Below are 16,434 nucleotides of genomic sequence, written 5' to 3'. Positions count from 1 at the left end.
TCACACGCTAGCAAAATAATGCTCAAAATTCTCTGAGCCAGGCTTCAACAGTACATGAACCGTGAACTTCCAGATGTTCAAGCTGGGTTTAGAAAAGGCAGAGGAACCAGAGATCAATTCTCCCCTACCAGCTGGGTGTCCTAGAGTTCAACAAAGTTCTGATGTCACCTATCTGGAGATAGCCTCAGATTCAATAGGCTTCCCTGGTGGCTCAGAGGTAAGGAATCTGCCTGCAATGCAGGAGACCTGGGTTTGACCCCTGGGTTGGGAAGATCCTCTGGAGAATGGCTACCCACTCCCATGTTCTTGTCTGAAGAATTCCATGGATAGGGGAGCCTGGTGGGCTACAGTCCATGAAGTTGCAAAGAGTCTGGCACAACTGAGTAACACTTTTACTTCACTTTCACTTCCAGTTTCCACAGGTCATTGATTTAGTACAAGACTGCTCCCCACCCTCATCCCTGCCTGTTTTCTAATCACCTGGCCACAAAACTTGTGTTGGAATACTTTGGCATACAGAACCCAGAAAAACATTTTACTTACTAGATTATTGGTTTCGTATGAAAAGATATAACTCAGGAACAGCCAGAGGTAAGAGATGCATTGGGAAGGTCTGGGGGAAGGAGCAGACCTTCCATGGTCTCTTCTGAGAGACCCCAGCTCCCCAAGTGTTCACCAGCCTGGAAGCGGTCCAGACCCTGGCTTTATATGAGAACATGATTGATTAAATCATGGACCATTGATGATGGTACTGGATCTCCAGCCTCTCTACCCCCCTCTGGAGTTTGGGGGGTGGGGCTAAAAGTTCCAACCCTCTAATCATCCGTCTGGCATCCAGCCCTCAACCTTAGGTTACCTGTACCTCATTAATATGACTAAAGACACCTTTACTGCTCTCTTCAGTCTTCATTTGTGTCCAGCTCTTTGTGATGCTATGGACTGTAGCCCTCCAGGCTCCTCTGTCCATGGGATTCTCCAGACAAGAACACTAGAGTGGGTTGCCATGCCCTTCTCCAGGGAATCTTCTGACCCAGGGATCGAACCCCCATGTCTTTTGTCTCCTGCATTGGCAAGCAGGTTCTTTACCAGTAGTGCCACCTGGGAAGCCCACTTAATGCTCTCTTTATTTAGGAAATTCTAAGAGTTTTAGGAACTCTATACCAGGAACAGTAGGTAAAGACCAACTATGTATTTCATATTATAAAATCACCATATCATAGTCAGATATATTATTATACTTAAAGAGCCCAGAATAATAATTATATACTCAGTTAAAAACACACTTTTGATATGAAATTTCAAAGTAAAAATACCCAGTATTATACCACAGATTTATAGACCAAAAGGAACCTTCTTGGTCAGTTGTTTGGGGTTGGGATGTGACAGGAAATTAATAATATTTTTAATAATTTTTTTTCCTCTTTTCAACTAAAAAGTAAAGTAGAGGAATAATCCTGTCTGTCTCAAAATAGGTTGATAATAGCAGGTGTTACGGAGAAGGCAATGGCACCCCACTCTAGTACTCTTGCCTGAAAATCCCATGGACGGAGGAGCCTGGTGGGCTACAGTCCATGGGGTCGCTAAGAGTCGGACATGACTGAGCAACTTCACTCTGACTTTTCACTTTCATGCATTGGAGAAGGAAATGGCAACCCACTCCAGTGTTCTTGCCTGGAGAATCCCAGGGACGGGGGAGCCTGGTGGGCTGCTGTCTATGGGGTTGCACAGAGTCGGACATGACTGAAGCGACTTAGCAGCAGTAGCATCAGCAGCAGGTGTTAACTTTTAGCTTCCAAAAATGGTATATAGATTATTATGGAATGAGGAAACTTTATGGAAAGAAAGCCTTTTTCATATTTTCAGTATTTTAATAGTGAATATTTTTTTAAAATGAAAATGACTCCAATGCATCTATACATCATATGAAAGATGTTGAAACACTTTGTGTCTCTGAAATAGCCTTTGATGTATTCTGATTTATTATTCCTTGACTGCAAACACACACACACATTTTCTTATTAAATATAGAAGCATTAAATCACAGAGTCAAGTGGGACAGCGGTGAACTTGGGTTATGGCCCCTTTCTTTGTTGGAATAGTGTATGCTCGCTCTTTGCATTCCCTATCTCAGAATTGCAGAGGGAAAGATTCAGTATTCCAAACATCTTTGCAGTGTTTCCAGAGGATATTCGGGTTGACACTGTTGTCATTTTTCTTTAGTTAGGATAGCAGCAGAGAGACCGAGATAGAAAGCTGAACAGAGTATGGAGGAAGGTAGCTGGACAGGCATTGAAATAATTAGGTTCCTCTATAAGTTCCTCTCAAAAATTCAGATGTGCAGGAGAAAAGTAGGTAGCCTGAAAAGGATGGTCATGTTGGCTAAGTGCTGGTCTGTACATAGACAGTACAGATGCATTCGTAGATGGGAAACAGCCTAGATGTAGATACTGCATGATGTGTGTAGCAGAGAGCCATGGACTGTGCTGTACGTGGACTGTGGTATCTTCTTGGAAATTGAACTAATTTTGTTAACTTGAATCTAGTTCCGTGAGTGTCATGTGTATGTATATCTTAGTTTTGGAATAATGTATAATTAGGAGTATTTATTGAGACCTTTTTTCTTTTTAAACTTTGCAAAAATTAATTTTTAATAACTAGCAACTGGTGTTTTAAAACATAAGTAGAATATTTTGGGAATGGTGCTGTGTGATATTAATTTGTGTACTAATTTGTATTAGTAGTTAATTATTCACTTGTTAGTATATTCTACTTACTATTAAAAATTAAATACATTTTAAAGGAGAAAATGAAACCTAAATCATGATTCTAAATATTAAGGCTCTCATACTATTTAATAATAAAATGAAAATTCATTCTTGTATGAGAATAAATTCTCACTGCCCAAAATCCTTTGGTATGAGTGACAATTTAAAATGCTTCCTAATCTCCACACACAATTTAAAGTTACTGTTATGGTCTGTGGCTGGTAGCAGCAGTATTTTCAGTATTGTGCTGAATTCTGGGAACATTGTTTTTGATTGGAATTAAAGAGTTGATACTTGGATGTTAAGAGTTTTATAGTAAATGGGCATTTTCTTCTGTTTTCTAAGTTTTATGATTGTAGGGCTCATGCAAACTAACATTTTTGTGTACCCTTTGAAACTTTGGGAAAGTGGGATAATTGAGTGTTGAGCTAAATTAATCAAATTTTGGAATACAGAAGGAGAAAGTACCTGGAGCATACACTGATTATGGTAGTGCAAACAACATTGTCAGTGAATATGACTCAACACAAGTTCAAATTTAATGTTAGTTATTCAAAGTGAAGTGAAGTGAAAGTCACTCAGTCCTTGGAATTCTCTGGGCCAGAATACTGGAGTGGGTAGCCTTTCCCTTCTCCAGGGGATGGTTATTCAAACTACCTTTTAAAAGCAGTTCTAAGAAAGATTTATTTATTTATGGCTGTACTCAGGCTTTCTCTAGTTTTGGCAAGCAGGGCCTACTCCCCAGTTGCTGCCCAGGGCTTCCCGTCACAGAACATCGGCTTTAGGGCACCAGCTCAGTCATTACGATGCACAGGCTTAGTTGCTTCTAGGCATGTGGGATCTTCCTGGACCAGGGATCTAACCCGTGTCTCCTGCATTGGTAGGTGGATTCTTAACCACTGGACCACCATGGAAGCCATGCTTTTTTTTTGGTATTATGGAGTAGAGGGAAGTAAAACTGGATGAAACAAGTTCTCTGCCTTCAAGGGCAATTTAATCTAAGAAATAAATACAGCTGTTGGTAACTATAAGATTTTGATTGTTTAATAAAAGTGAAGGTGGTTTGGGTACACAGGAGGGACAGGTGAATGCTGGCCTTAAAAGATTTGACAGAACTTCATAGTGGAGATGACATGAATGTTTCCTGGTTTGCACAAGATGTGTAGGTTAGATATATGTTTAGCAGAAAGAGTTTTTTTTTTTTAATTAAGCTGATTTCTTGATGACAGTGTACCTGTGACCCTCCCTCTAGTTTGTTGCAGTGGCCCCGAGTGTCAGCATGGCGGTCTGTTCTCTCAGTGTTTCTGGTCTGTTGTGTTGTCCTAGGGGTGCCAGCTAGGGGTCTGGGTGGTGGAGCCCTTGTGGCTTGTCCCTTAATCTCACTGCTTCACAAATATGTTTTGTGTGTGTGCGTGCACGTGCCCGGGGGTGTACGTGCCATTATGTGAAGGAGGCTGGGAAGCACTGTTTTAGATTACTTACTATTCCTCTTCTGGTAAAGAGTTCTCTGGTATATAGTTTTGCTTTTGTGAAAACAGCTAGAATAGTTTCGTAAGAAGAACACATTCTAGATAAATGATATTAGGTACCAGTGCAGACAGAATCTTCTAGTAAACCAGGTATTAGTTCCATGCAGTGATTAGGGGGCCCTAATTCCCAGCTTTGTATTTATGAACATGATGGCATTAAGTGAAGATTTGATGTTTGTGGGCATGGCCACACTTTAAATAAATGTGACCAAATTACAGTATACCTCCATGTGCTTTTCTTCTGGTAAACATAGTAGGTATTGGACCTATTTCTGAGAAAACTATACTCCTCTCAGCAGGACAGGTACTTCTCAGGAAGGGAAGTTGGGCAGATTTGCTTATGGTAGGGACAGCCTTGAGAGGAAGTCCAGAGCTCCTTTCTAGTAAGAGGCAGAAAAGGGAGAAGGAAGCAGAAGGGAAAATTCTGAACTTACAGCCTGGAAGAAAGCAGGCATCTGGACACCCAGTCCTAGGTTTTACGCCCTAGTTGTGACTGCCTGGAGCTGTTGCATTCAGGATAGAAGTGTAGATTTTGGGGGCTAGTGTGACTTGAAATACACCCCCCTTATTAAAGAGGAGAAATTGGGGTCCCAACTTTCTTATCAGTGAAAGGGACTAAGATATGGTAGCAAAGGGATAGTTTTGGTGCTGCAGACTTTCAGAGTACAGTTACTTGTTGCTTGTTTTGTTTCTTGATAGTGAAGTAGAAGATACCTGGTGTCTGGAGGGTAGTTTAGGGATCTTGAGAAAGATTCGCCACCTTCCCAGTCTTCTTACTCAGTTCCTCCGCCTGCTGCTGCTGCTGCTGCTAAGTTGCTTCAGTCGTGTCCGACTCTGTGCGAGCCTATAGACGGCAGCCCACCAGGCTCCCCCGTCCCTGGGATTCTCCAGGCAAGAACACTGGAGTGGGTTGCCATGTCCTTCTCCGCCTAGTAAACTTCAATAATGTGTCTTTGGCTATATAACAGTACTGGTTAGCCATTTAAAGAATAAGAAAAGATTAAAGAACAGACCATACCAGCACTCTTTTAAGCTGGACTGTTGTCTTTTGGTGGGATAAAATATATATCAGAATTTATGGTTTCTCTGCAGCTAGGGAGCCAGCCTACATTCAGCCTGGAAGTTGTTCTTTTCCAGCATACATGTAAGGAGCTATTAATGGCCTTTCACCATGAAGATAATTTTATGTGCTGGTATTTAAATTCTAAGTAGTTTGTTTTTAATTACTATTATAGAAAGATGAAATATTTCCAATTTTGAGCACTCCCTCTAGACAGGAAAGAAACAGGGAAGTCCTTTTATTCCAAAATTGGGATGAGGAAATAAATCTATTACTGGTAATGTGCAGATACCAAAAATAGTCTTAAATCTCCTAAGAAATTCAGTAATAGAGGTATCAGAGAAAGACTATAAAATAAATATTTTTAAATGAATGAATCATATAAGAAAGAATCAGAAGCATTAGGGAAAAAAACCCAAGATATTACCAGAGTAGATCAGGCATACTTGAAAAGGACTTAATGTAGCTAGAAATGAAAGAGGTAAAAAAGAATCAGTGATATTAGGTACTCAGTGGACAGAAGTGACAGGATTTAAAATTGGAAATGCTTATTACAACCTATAGAAAAGGGAAAAAGGACATACATGACTGCTTGCTTAGTGATACAAACTGTGCCAGGTTCTTCTGTTAATGTTTATCTCATTTAATTCTCAGAACCACTTTTTGAAGTAGTTTTAATATCCCACTTTTAAAAGAGTACTGTCGTTTACAGATAAGGTAAAAACAGTAGATGAAGCAAGATCAGTGAGCAAAATGATGAACTCTGCTCTGAATATGCTAAGGAATTTGTGGGGTGTTTGCTGAAGTGATCCAGAAAGACGCTCAGCTCAGGAGAGAGATCTGGAATTAAAGTTTTAAGCTGCTTCATTTCCCAGGGTTATTGGACTTGCAGAATATACCAAAATCTGTTTATTTCCTAACACAATTGTTTATTTAAAGGATGATGGCTAACGGGAACTATAGTTGAAGGAATTACTCAAGTCTGACATCGAAATTTACTGTCTGTTGGCCACCTTTCCTTCTGTGAAAATAAGCCTCCTTTCAGGTATTCCCTCCCTGCCCCCGTCGTACATTTTATTCATTTCTCATGGGTAGCTGCTTAAAAAAAATTTAGTTGTGCATATAAACTGTCATCAGATGATGAGAATAGTTTTTAATGTTATTTTAAACTAATCTGATGTTTTCTCGGGGGATTATGCTTGAAATGAGGTCTTCACATATGATTAGTAGTACTGTTTTAACAGTTGATCAATCAGAGTACTGGTTCATTAATTAAGACTGTGGTACTGGTATAAGGAAAAACATACAGATCAATGGAATATAATTTAGACTCCAGCAATAAACTTACATTTACAGTAAATGGGTTTTCAACAAGGGTGCCAGTGCTGTTCAACAGGGGGAAATGGTCTTTTCAACAAAAAATATTGGGACAGCTGAGCTGGATATCCTCAAATCAAGGAATGAAGTTAGGCCTCTGCCTCACACTCTTAGGTGGATCAAAGACCTTTATGTAAGAACTAACATATTAAAAAAACTTCAGGAGAAAAAAGGTAGGTGTAAATCTTTGTGATCTTAGATTGGGCATTAGTTTCTTGATGACAACATCAAAAGAACAAGCAACCACATAAAAAATAAACTGAACTTCATTAAAATTAAATATTTATGCTTTAAGGGAGATCATCAAGAATGAAAACAAGCCCACAGAAGGAAAGAAAGTATTTGCAAATCCTCTCTGATAAGGGACTTATATCAAGAATATATAAAGCACTCTTAAAACTCAATAATAAAAGACCAGCCCAATTCAAAAGTAGACAATAGACTTGAATAGACATTTCTCCAAAGGAAGTGTGGCCAGTAAGTAAAAAGATGCTAAACATCATTGGTCACAGTGAGATGCCACTTCATGAAACCCACTAGGATGTCTAAAATAATAAAAGCAGATTATAACAAATGTAGTTGAGAATGTGGTGAAATGGAAACCCTCATCACTGTTGGGATTGCAAATTGGGCTTCCCTGGTGGCTCAGATGATAAAGAATCTGCCTGTAATGCAGGAGATGAGGGTTCAAACCTTGTTTAAGGAAGATCCTCTGGTGAAGGGAATGGCTACGTACTCCAGTATTCTTGCTTGGAAAAGTCCATGGACAGAGGAGCCTGGCGGGCTACAGTCCATGTGGTCACAAAGAGTTGGACATGACTGAGTGACTAACACTGTCTCTTATAACTGCCGTAGAAAACAGTTTGGCAGCCTCTAAAGGTTGAACCGGAGAAGGCAATGGCACCCCACTCCAGTACTTTTGCCTGGAAAATCCCATGGACGGAGGAGCCTGGTAGGCCGCAGTCCATGGGGTTGCTAAGAGTCGGACACGACTGAGCGACTTCACTTTGACTTTTCACTTTCATGCATCGGAGAAGGAAATGGCAACCCACTCCAGTGTTCTTGCCTGGAGAATCCCAGGGACGGGGAAGCCTGGTGGGCTGCCGTCTATGGGGTTGCACAGAGTCGGACACGACTGAAACGACTTAGCAGCAGCAGCAGCAAAGGTTGAACATTGAGTTACAGTATGATCCGGCAAGTCCATTCCTAGTTTTATACTTCAAAGAAATAAAGACATGTTTCTCCACAGAACTTACCTGTAATAGTAAAAAAGTAGTGACTGTGAAACTCGTTGTGTCCGACTCTTTGCAATCCCATGGACTGTACAGTCCATGGAATTCTCCAGGCCAGAATACTGGAGGGGGTAGAAATAATCCAAGTGTCTCATCAGCTGGTGAGTGGATAAATAAAATATGGAATATATCCTTATAGTGGAATGTTATTCAGCAACAAAAGGAAAGAAGTACTGATAAAGGGAAACAACATAAATAAACCTTGAAAACATGCCAACTGGAGAAACCACCCACCAGAAAAAAAGCATATACTGTATAATTCCATTTATATGACCATTTATATTCCAGAAGAGACAAATCTTTAGAGGCAGAAATAGGTTAATGTTGCAAAGGACTGAGGTGAGAGTTGTGTAGAATCAGGAGGTGACTGCTAAAGGAAATAAGGTTTCTTTTTGTAATGATGAGAATATTCTAGGGACTTCCCTGGTGGTCCATTAATTAAAACTCTGTGCTTCCACTACAGAGGGCCTGGGTTTGATCCCTGATCAGGTACCTAAGGTCCTGCAGGCCATGTGGTGTGGCAAAAATTTTTTTTAAACAGGAAAATGCTCTAAATTTGATTTTGGTGATGGTTGCACAACTCTGATTGTACTAAAAACTGTTGAATTTGTACACTTTAAATGGCTCAGTTATGGGCGTGTGAATGATATCTCAATGTTGTTGTAACCACCACCACCAGAGGAACAGTGGTTCCACTGTGGAACCTAGACTGTATGGAGGCAGGCGGAACAATATACTGTACTATTTTAAACACCGGACAAAAACACTTTCCTATAAAGATTAACTGGATGTTTCCTAATACAAATGTTCATAACCTTGCTGAAAAGTTACACACCATACATGCTTCAGAATTCATCAATAAACAAACCCAGATGATTCAGAGTTAATAATATAAAGTTGGTAATTGAAGCCATGGAATATAATATTCTAGAAGGGGTTTGTAGAGGAAGTAGATGAATGGCCTGCAAGGTTGTAGACAGAGCCTACAGGGAGAACTCCATAGAGGGACAAGGGAAGGAGGCCATGGAGGAGGACGGCACGGAAGTCGAGGGAATAGGAATGAATGGGTAACAGTGTGCTCCTGCAGAGGCGCCACAGACGGATTTGTTTCACGAATAGAAGATTGCTGATGGTGTTCGCAAAAGCAGTGTTAGTGAAATTTTTTTGGAAGCTGGCTAAGTGAATGGAGTGAAGAAGTGGAAAACACTGTATACTGTTCCTTCAAGAATTTTGGCTAAAGAAAGACAGTTGTCAAAAGAAAATGTAGATTCAGGAAGAGCTTTTTTTTTTTTTTCAAATAAGATGAGAGAGACTTGAACAAACTCATGATGATGAGAAATAGAGCTTGGAAAAATGGACAAGGGGGTAACTGATGAAGAAAGACACTGTGGTTGTGATAGGATGAAAGAAGAATGTTCAAGGATGCAGTTGATTGGGGATGGAATTGAGATTTGGAGGTGCAGTGCATGATAGGAAGTTGAGAGAATTGCTACCATCTCATGGTTCCTGTTTTCTTAATAAATAGAGAGCCTGGTTTTCTTCAGAGAGGAAGGAGAATAAGGAAAAGGGGTCTTGTGGATAGTAGCTTTTTTGTGCAAAACTACCTAAGGAAGGCTGGAAAACTATCCAAATAGCAAGCGTTGGGAGTTTAACTGAGATTAGAGACCTGGAATTGATAATGCCCATATTGGAGGCTGAGGTTTGTTTTCTTTTTTTTTTTTCTCTTTCAGCGCTTACTAGCCTGGCTTTTGGAGTAAGACTTGAAGTGAATCAAAGTTAGCTTTTTAGCGGGGCAAGAGGATAGAAATTCAGGGGGCAGAAGTGTTGAAGAATGAGGACTGTGTAAGAAGGAAGCAAAACAGGAAGGGGTTAATAAAGTGGGGGAAAATCAAGGGCTGAGGGTCTAGGTAATTTTTGTGGATCTAAGTCAGTCTGTCCAGTGACTAATTAACGGGAAGTTGTCTAGTACCTTAATTGGATCTGTGGAGTGTTTTGCTGCCAGGGTCAGAGATTCTTCAAATTAGAGGTCAGTGTACATAGTGTTTAAGGGGAAGTCTACCCATTTCATATTAAAATGTTGAATATTCCAGAGTTTATGAATGAAGTGTAAAGCATCCAAAATTTATCCTAATTTGACTGGCAGATCTGTGGTTGGTTCTTGATGAAAGGATTGCTGGAAACTTAGGAAAAAGAAGAACTGGTGAGCCCCAGGAACAGGCTGTTAGAAGGGTTGTTGAAGATACCAGGAATGTGGTCAGGACTTGGTTTGGAGAGGAACACTAAACCAGCTTCTCGTCTTTGCTGATTATAAGGGCACTGGTGACATGAAAATGGGCACAGAGTGGCGTGGTACATGGTGTAAGTTCTTCTCCACAGCTCCGCGGAAGCAGTGGTCTTGAAGTGTGTGCAGGTAGATGAGACTGACTGACACATGTGGGACATGGGGACATCGTTAATAATGACGGTAGCTAATGTTCTTGCGGGCTGTCTGTGCCAGGCACTGTCCCCATTATGCAAACTTTTAACATGAACTTATTTGTCGATGTAATCCTATGAGGCATTGTTATCATCATTTTATAGATAAAGAAGTTAAGATGGAGAGGCCAGTAACATTTCGAAAATATCATCCAGTTTGCATGGGGGAGCCTGAATTTAAACCTGGACCACTGACTCCAGAGCAGGTGTTTCTAACACTGTGCTGTGCAGTTATAGGGTAGTGCTCCAATGTCATTTGTATAATATGTATTTAGTGTGTGTTGAATAACTTACATGAAACCTTAGAGGAAAATTGTTTGGTATGATATGGATGCTTTCTAATTTAGTGATAATTTTGTTCGTTATTTTCTGAGAGAATTAAGCAAGAGCAGTGGTTAAGAGTGTGGTTCCAGCAGCATCAGCATCAGTATCATCTGGGATCTTGTTGGAAACAAATTCCTAACCCTTACCCAGCCCTGCTGCTTGAGAAACCTGGGAGCGGAGCCCAGCAGTGTGTTGGTGTTTGTTTCTGGCCTCACTGAGTCCTCACTGTGGCGCTCAGGGCGGTGAGCGGGGGCTGCTGTCTAGTTGCCATGTGGAGGCTTCTGATTGCGGAGGCTTCTCTGTTGCAGAGCACGGGCTCCGGGGCCTGAGGGCTCAGGAGTTGTGGTGCAGGGGCTTAGTTACCCCAAGGCATGTGGGATCTTCCCAGAGCAGGATCGAACCCCTGTCTCCTGCATAGGCAGGCAGATTCCCAACCACTGGACCACCAAGGAAGTCCCAGTTTGTGTTTTAACAAAGCTAGTTTATTTTACTGGAGGCTAAAAATTTGAGAGCTACTAACCCAGAGCAGAGCATCGTATCAGAAGGTAAATTAGAATTTGAATTAGCCTTAAATGATACTGAGATTGTCAGTGTTTTCTGGATCACATTCTGAGGATTGAAATCTGATGTGGATTTATTAGCATTAGATAGTCCCTGGTGGCTTAGACGGTAAAGCATCTGGCTACAATATGGGAGACCTGGGTTCAATCCCTGGGTCAGGAAGATCCACTGGAGAAGGAAATGGCAACCCACTCCAGAACTCTTGCCTGAAAAATCCCATGGACAGAGGAGCCTGGTAGGCTACAGTCCATGGGGTTGCAAAGAGTCGGACGTGACTGAGTGACTTTACTTTCACTTTTCACTTTCATGCTCTGTGATTGCAGTTTGATATGTTGATTCTACTGGTCACAAGTGAAATGGAAGCAAAATGTCCGTGGATCACAGCTGTTGACAGCTCACAATGCTTGGTTGTATATCATTAGTGCTATTTTCTTTCCTTTAAACATTTTAAAAAATTGTGTAACATTTGATATACAAAAATAGATAATGTAGATATGTTTTGAAGAAATAATAAAACAAATATCTGTGAATCCAATACTAAGTTTAAGAACTGGAAACAGAAGCTATCTCTCTGATCACATCCCTAGCTTTCTATCAGAAGTAAATCCACAGTCTAAGCAGTGACATTCTTGTCTAGTTCTTCTGTCGCTGTACTGCCCGTGACTGGGCTGAGGGACTTGTACCCTAGACTTTGGGCCTCTGTGTTGTAATGAAAGTGCATGTGTGACTCCAGAGCCAGAGCATGTATTTCATTCCGTATATATACACACATATACAAACATATATAAAAAGTAATCCACTGTCATAAATGTGTGTAATTCATTACTTTGCTTTTCCTGATTATCGTACATGTCTGTATCCTGAAATAACATAGTATTTACTTTTGCTTGTTTTTTTTATAATATGAAATATTCATACTGTATAATGTGGAAAATAAAAAATTTTTAGTTGTTTTGTTCATGTAACGTTAACAGTTCTAGATTCATTTGTGTAGCTGTAGTTCATTCATCCTCATTGCTGAGTAATGATTGCCTCACAATTCATTTATTTTCCTTTTAATGAACATTTGAGTTGCATTCAGTATTTTTGTTTCTTGCTATTATTATAAACCAATGATACCAGAAACCACTTACATTTATCTCATGATGAGTATATGCAAGAGTTTCTGTAGGATTTATACCTTGAAATAGAATTGTTGTGTACTTTAGTATTTTCATCTTTACCATATTTTAAAAATGCCAAATTTTCTCCCCAAAATGATTGTACCAACTCACCAGTTGCTCTACATCTTCATGAACACTTGGTGATATAATACCTACTAATGTTTTGGCCACCTCATGCGAAGAGTTGACTCATTGGAAAAGACCCTGATGCTGGGAGGGATTGGGGGCAGGAGGAGAAGGGGACGACAGAGGATGAGATGGCTGGATGGCATCACTGACTCGATGGACGTGAGTCTGGGTGAACTCTGGGAGTTGGTGATGGACAGGGAGGCCTGGCGTGCTGCGATTCATGGGGTCGCAAAGAGTTGGACACGACTGAGCAACTGATCTGATCTGATCTGATCTGATTCATGCTCCAGGTTTCTTTCCAGCTTGGCTTCTCTTTGCACTTTCTGTGTGACATCTTTCAAAGACCAGAAATACTAAATTTTAATGGAGTTATTCTTTTGATTTTAACATTTTTGTGTTCTACTTAAACTTTTCTCCACCCAGGGACTGTAAAGGTATTTTTCTTTAAAAACTTAAAGTGTTGATTTTATAAATTTTCAAACCATCTGGAATTGATTTTTCTGTATGGTGATATAGTAGGTATCCAGTTTCTTTTTTTTCCCTCACATGGATAATTATTTGGCTCAGGACCATTTATTAAATGGCCTGTCTTTTTTTTACTAGTAGTCTGCAATACCATCTCTATCATACCAAAGTCTCCATGTATGTTTGGGTTTATTTGAGGGATCTCTTCTTTTGGTGAATTTATTTTTTGCTTTAATCTGTATATACTTTTATATCTTGAAAAGTTAAAATATTGTAAAATTACAGCTAAACATCATTAATAGAAGTAGCTTGGTGTAAATGTCCAGTGTTCACACATCCCCAGCAGTATTTTATGTGGCATACAGGCACACATTCTAGTGTGTGTAGTGTTGTTGTTCAGTTGCTAAGTCGTGTCTGACTCTCTGTTAGCTCAGGGACTGCCGCTCTCCAGGCTTCCCTGTTCTTCACTATCTCCCTGAGTTCGCTCAAACTCATGTCCATTGAGTCAGTAATGCCATCCAACCATCTCATCCTCTGTTGCCTGCTTCTGCTCCTATCCTCAATCTTTCCCAGCATCAAGGTCTTTTCCAGCGGGTTGGCTGTTTGCATCAGGTGGTCAAAGTATTGGAGCTTCAGCTTCAGCATCAGTCCTTCCAATGAATATTCAAGGTTGATTTCCTTTAAGATTGACCATTTTGATCTACTTACTGTCCATGGGACTGTCAAGAGTCTTCTCCAGCACCACAGTTTGAAAGTATCAGTTCTTCAGCACTCAAGCCTTCTTTATAGTCCGACTTTCTCACATCTGTACATGACTACATTATAGTTTGTTTGGATCAGTATTCATATAAGTTCTATGTTCTGTGATTGGTTGACATGTCTCTTAAATCTCCAATCTGTAGGTTCCTGCTCCATTTCTCAAGCCACCACCCCTCCCCCTTTGCCTTGTTGTTTGAGAAATGGAGTTGTTTATCCTGAATTTTGCTTGTTGCAACTTCTTTTTTTTTTTAATTGAAACTTAAGTTTTATCATGATATTTTATATACATGGTGGGAAAATGGGAGACACATATCAAGTACATATCAGGAAAAACTATTTTAATAGTGTTGTTATATAGTGTATTGGCTAGTTCCAGTGGATCTTCATCTCTTACTGCTGACTTTATCTCCAGTATTTGAATTATGTGGCAGGGTTCATTTCTGTCTTTCAAACAGTGCCCGTTTTCCCACTTCTTTTTGGTAGGAAATGAAGTTTTTATATATTTTGATCCAGCATGTGTACTTTTGACTCCACACCAAGGTGCATCAGTCTCAATCATTAATTTTTCACTAGGTATTGATTTATAACTTCCAAATCAGCCTCAGTTTTCAGTGAGCAACCATTAAACCCTATATAGAGACCCAAGTCCATCAAAGCAGCTGCTGCTTCCTTGGTACCTTCAAATGAATGCACCACTCCACCTACACACCGATCTCTGTTTCTTCTCATTATATCCAAAAATTCAGCATGTGAGTTCCGACAATGGAGAAACATGGGTAATTTCGTTTGTTCTGACAGTTCAAACTGTTTTTCAAAATACTTGAGCTGAGTATCTTTGGAACAAAACTGTAGTCGGTCAAAATCAAGTCCACATTCCCCTATGGCTACAACTTTCCCTGTTGCTTTCAGCAAGATTCAGCAACTCCATCAGGTAATGATCAGGGTCATTCTTTTCGAATTCATCACATCTTGTAGGATGACACCCAACGGTGCCGAAAAACATATCATTTGTTTATGCCAAATGCAGTGCATCTTTACTGTCTTATAGATTTCCACCTGTAATCATAAACTTTTTAACACCAATCTGAACAGCTCTCTCTTTTCCGTCCTTTAAGTCATCTTGATGCTTTTGAACCACCCTATAAATTCCTCTGAACGTAGGATCTGTCAAGTTGATACCAATATCCACAAATTTGAAATGACTCATGACTGCAGCCCCAGGTTCTCCTCGACATGGTTGCAACTTCTTGATGTTTAGTATGTCCTTCTGTTCTTTTCATTTCCTGTAAATTGGTTGTTAAATGTAAAGGCTTGGTATGTTTTATTTATTAATTAATCTCTTTGCAAAGATTGATTTGTATGTGGTATTATATACTGCAAAAGAAAGATCTTGAGATAAAATTCACATACATTTTCACATCTGCTCAGTGGCTTTTAGCATATTCGTACTAAAAGTTGTACAGCCATCTCCATACCCAATTTCAGAATATTTTCATTACCACAGAAAGAAATAATATGACCTTTAGGAGTCATTCTCCATTCTCCACCCCCCTTCAACGAATCCGCTTTCCATCTCCATAGATTTGCCTATTCAGGACATTTATATAAATGGAATCATATAGTATGTGGTCTTTTGTGACTGACTTATTTCATTCAGCATAATGTTTTCAAGGTTCATTCATGTTTTTAGTATGTGTTAGTAATTCATTCCTTTTTATTGCTGAATGATTTTCCATTGTATGGGTATACCACATTATATGTATCCATTTGGTGGGGCGTCTAAGTGACTTCCACATTGTGGCTATTGTGGATTGAGTTGCTGTGAACATTCTGGTACAAGTTTTTGTGCAGGCTCTGTTTCCATATCTCTTGGGTATATACTAGGAGTACAGTTGCTAAATCATGTGGTGATTCAGTATTTAAATTTTTGAGGAACTCCCAGACTGTTTTTCAGACTATTGTGCAATCCCACCAGCAGAATGCCAGAGTTCTGATTTCTCCACATTCTCACCAGTACTTATCTGTCTTCTTTATTTTATCCATTTTAATGAGTATCTCGTGATTTTGTTTTCTATTTCTCTGATAGCTAATTATGTTGAACATCTTTTCCTGTGCTTATTGGCCATTTGTTTATCTTCTTTGGAGAACTGTTTATTCAGATTCTTTGCTTACTTTAAAATTGTGTTGTTTTATTATTGAATTGTATGGGCCTATTCTGGGCTTCCCTTGTAGCTCAGTCGGTAAAGAATCTGCCTGCAGTGCAGGAAACCCGGTTTCAATCCCTGGGTTGGGAAGATCCCCTGGAGAAGGAAATGGCAACCCACTCCAGTGTCCTTGCCTGGAAAATCATGGACAGAGGAGCCTGGAGGGCTACATTCCATGGGTCCCAAAGAGTCGGGCACAACTGAGCGACTAACACTTACTTATTTTTTCTAGATACATGTCCCTTATCAGATATATAATTTGCAAATCTTCTGTCTCATTCCATGGGTTGGCTTTTCACTTTCTTGGATAATACATAATTTTTATTGTTGT

General features: G+C 39.9%; 1 protein-coding gene and 1 pseudogene across 2 annotated transcripts in view; one reads left to right on the top strand and one right to left on the bottom strand.

The window, feature by feature from the left end:
• Positions 1 to 16,434, top strand: part of KPNA3 (karyopherin subunit alpha 3) — a 97,868-nt gene that overhangs the window by 19,445 nt on the left and 61,989 nt on the right. The gene's annotated exons all lie outside the window — the stretch shown is intronic.
• LOC147361470 (deoxyribonuclease TATDN1 pseudogene) lies at positions 14,077 to 15,046 on the bottom strand (annotated as a pseudogene). Its single transcript, XR_015137964.1, has one exon. The product of XR_015137964.1 is annotated as a deoxyribonuclease TATDN1 pseudogene (transcript).

This window comes from Bos grunniens, chromosome 12, assembly GCF_055505025.1.
Source record: "Bos grunniens cultivar Pamir isolate PY7600 chromosome 12, Bosgru_T2T1.0, whole genome shotgun sequence".
NCBI classification, from domain to species: Eukaryota; Metazoa; Chordata; class Mammalia; order Artiodactyla; family Bovidae; genus Bos; species Bos grunniens.
The sequence above is the reverse complement of the archived record's forward strand: the minus strand, read 5'-3'. Positions and strand labels throughout refer to the sequence as shown.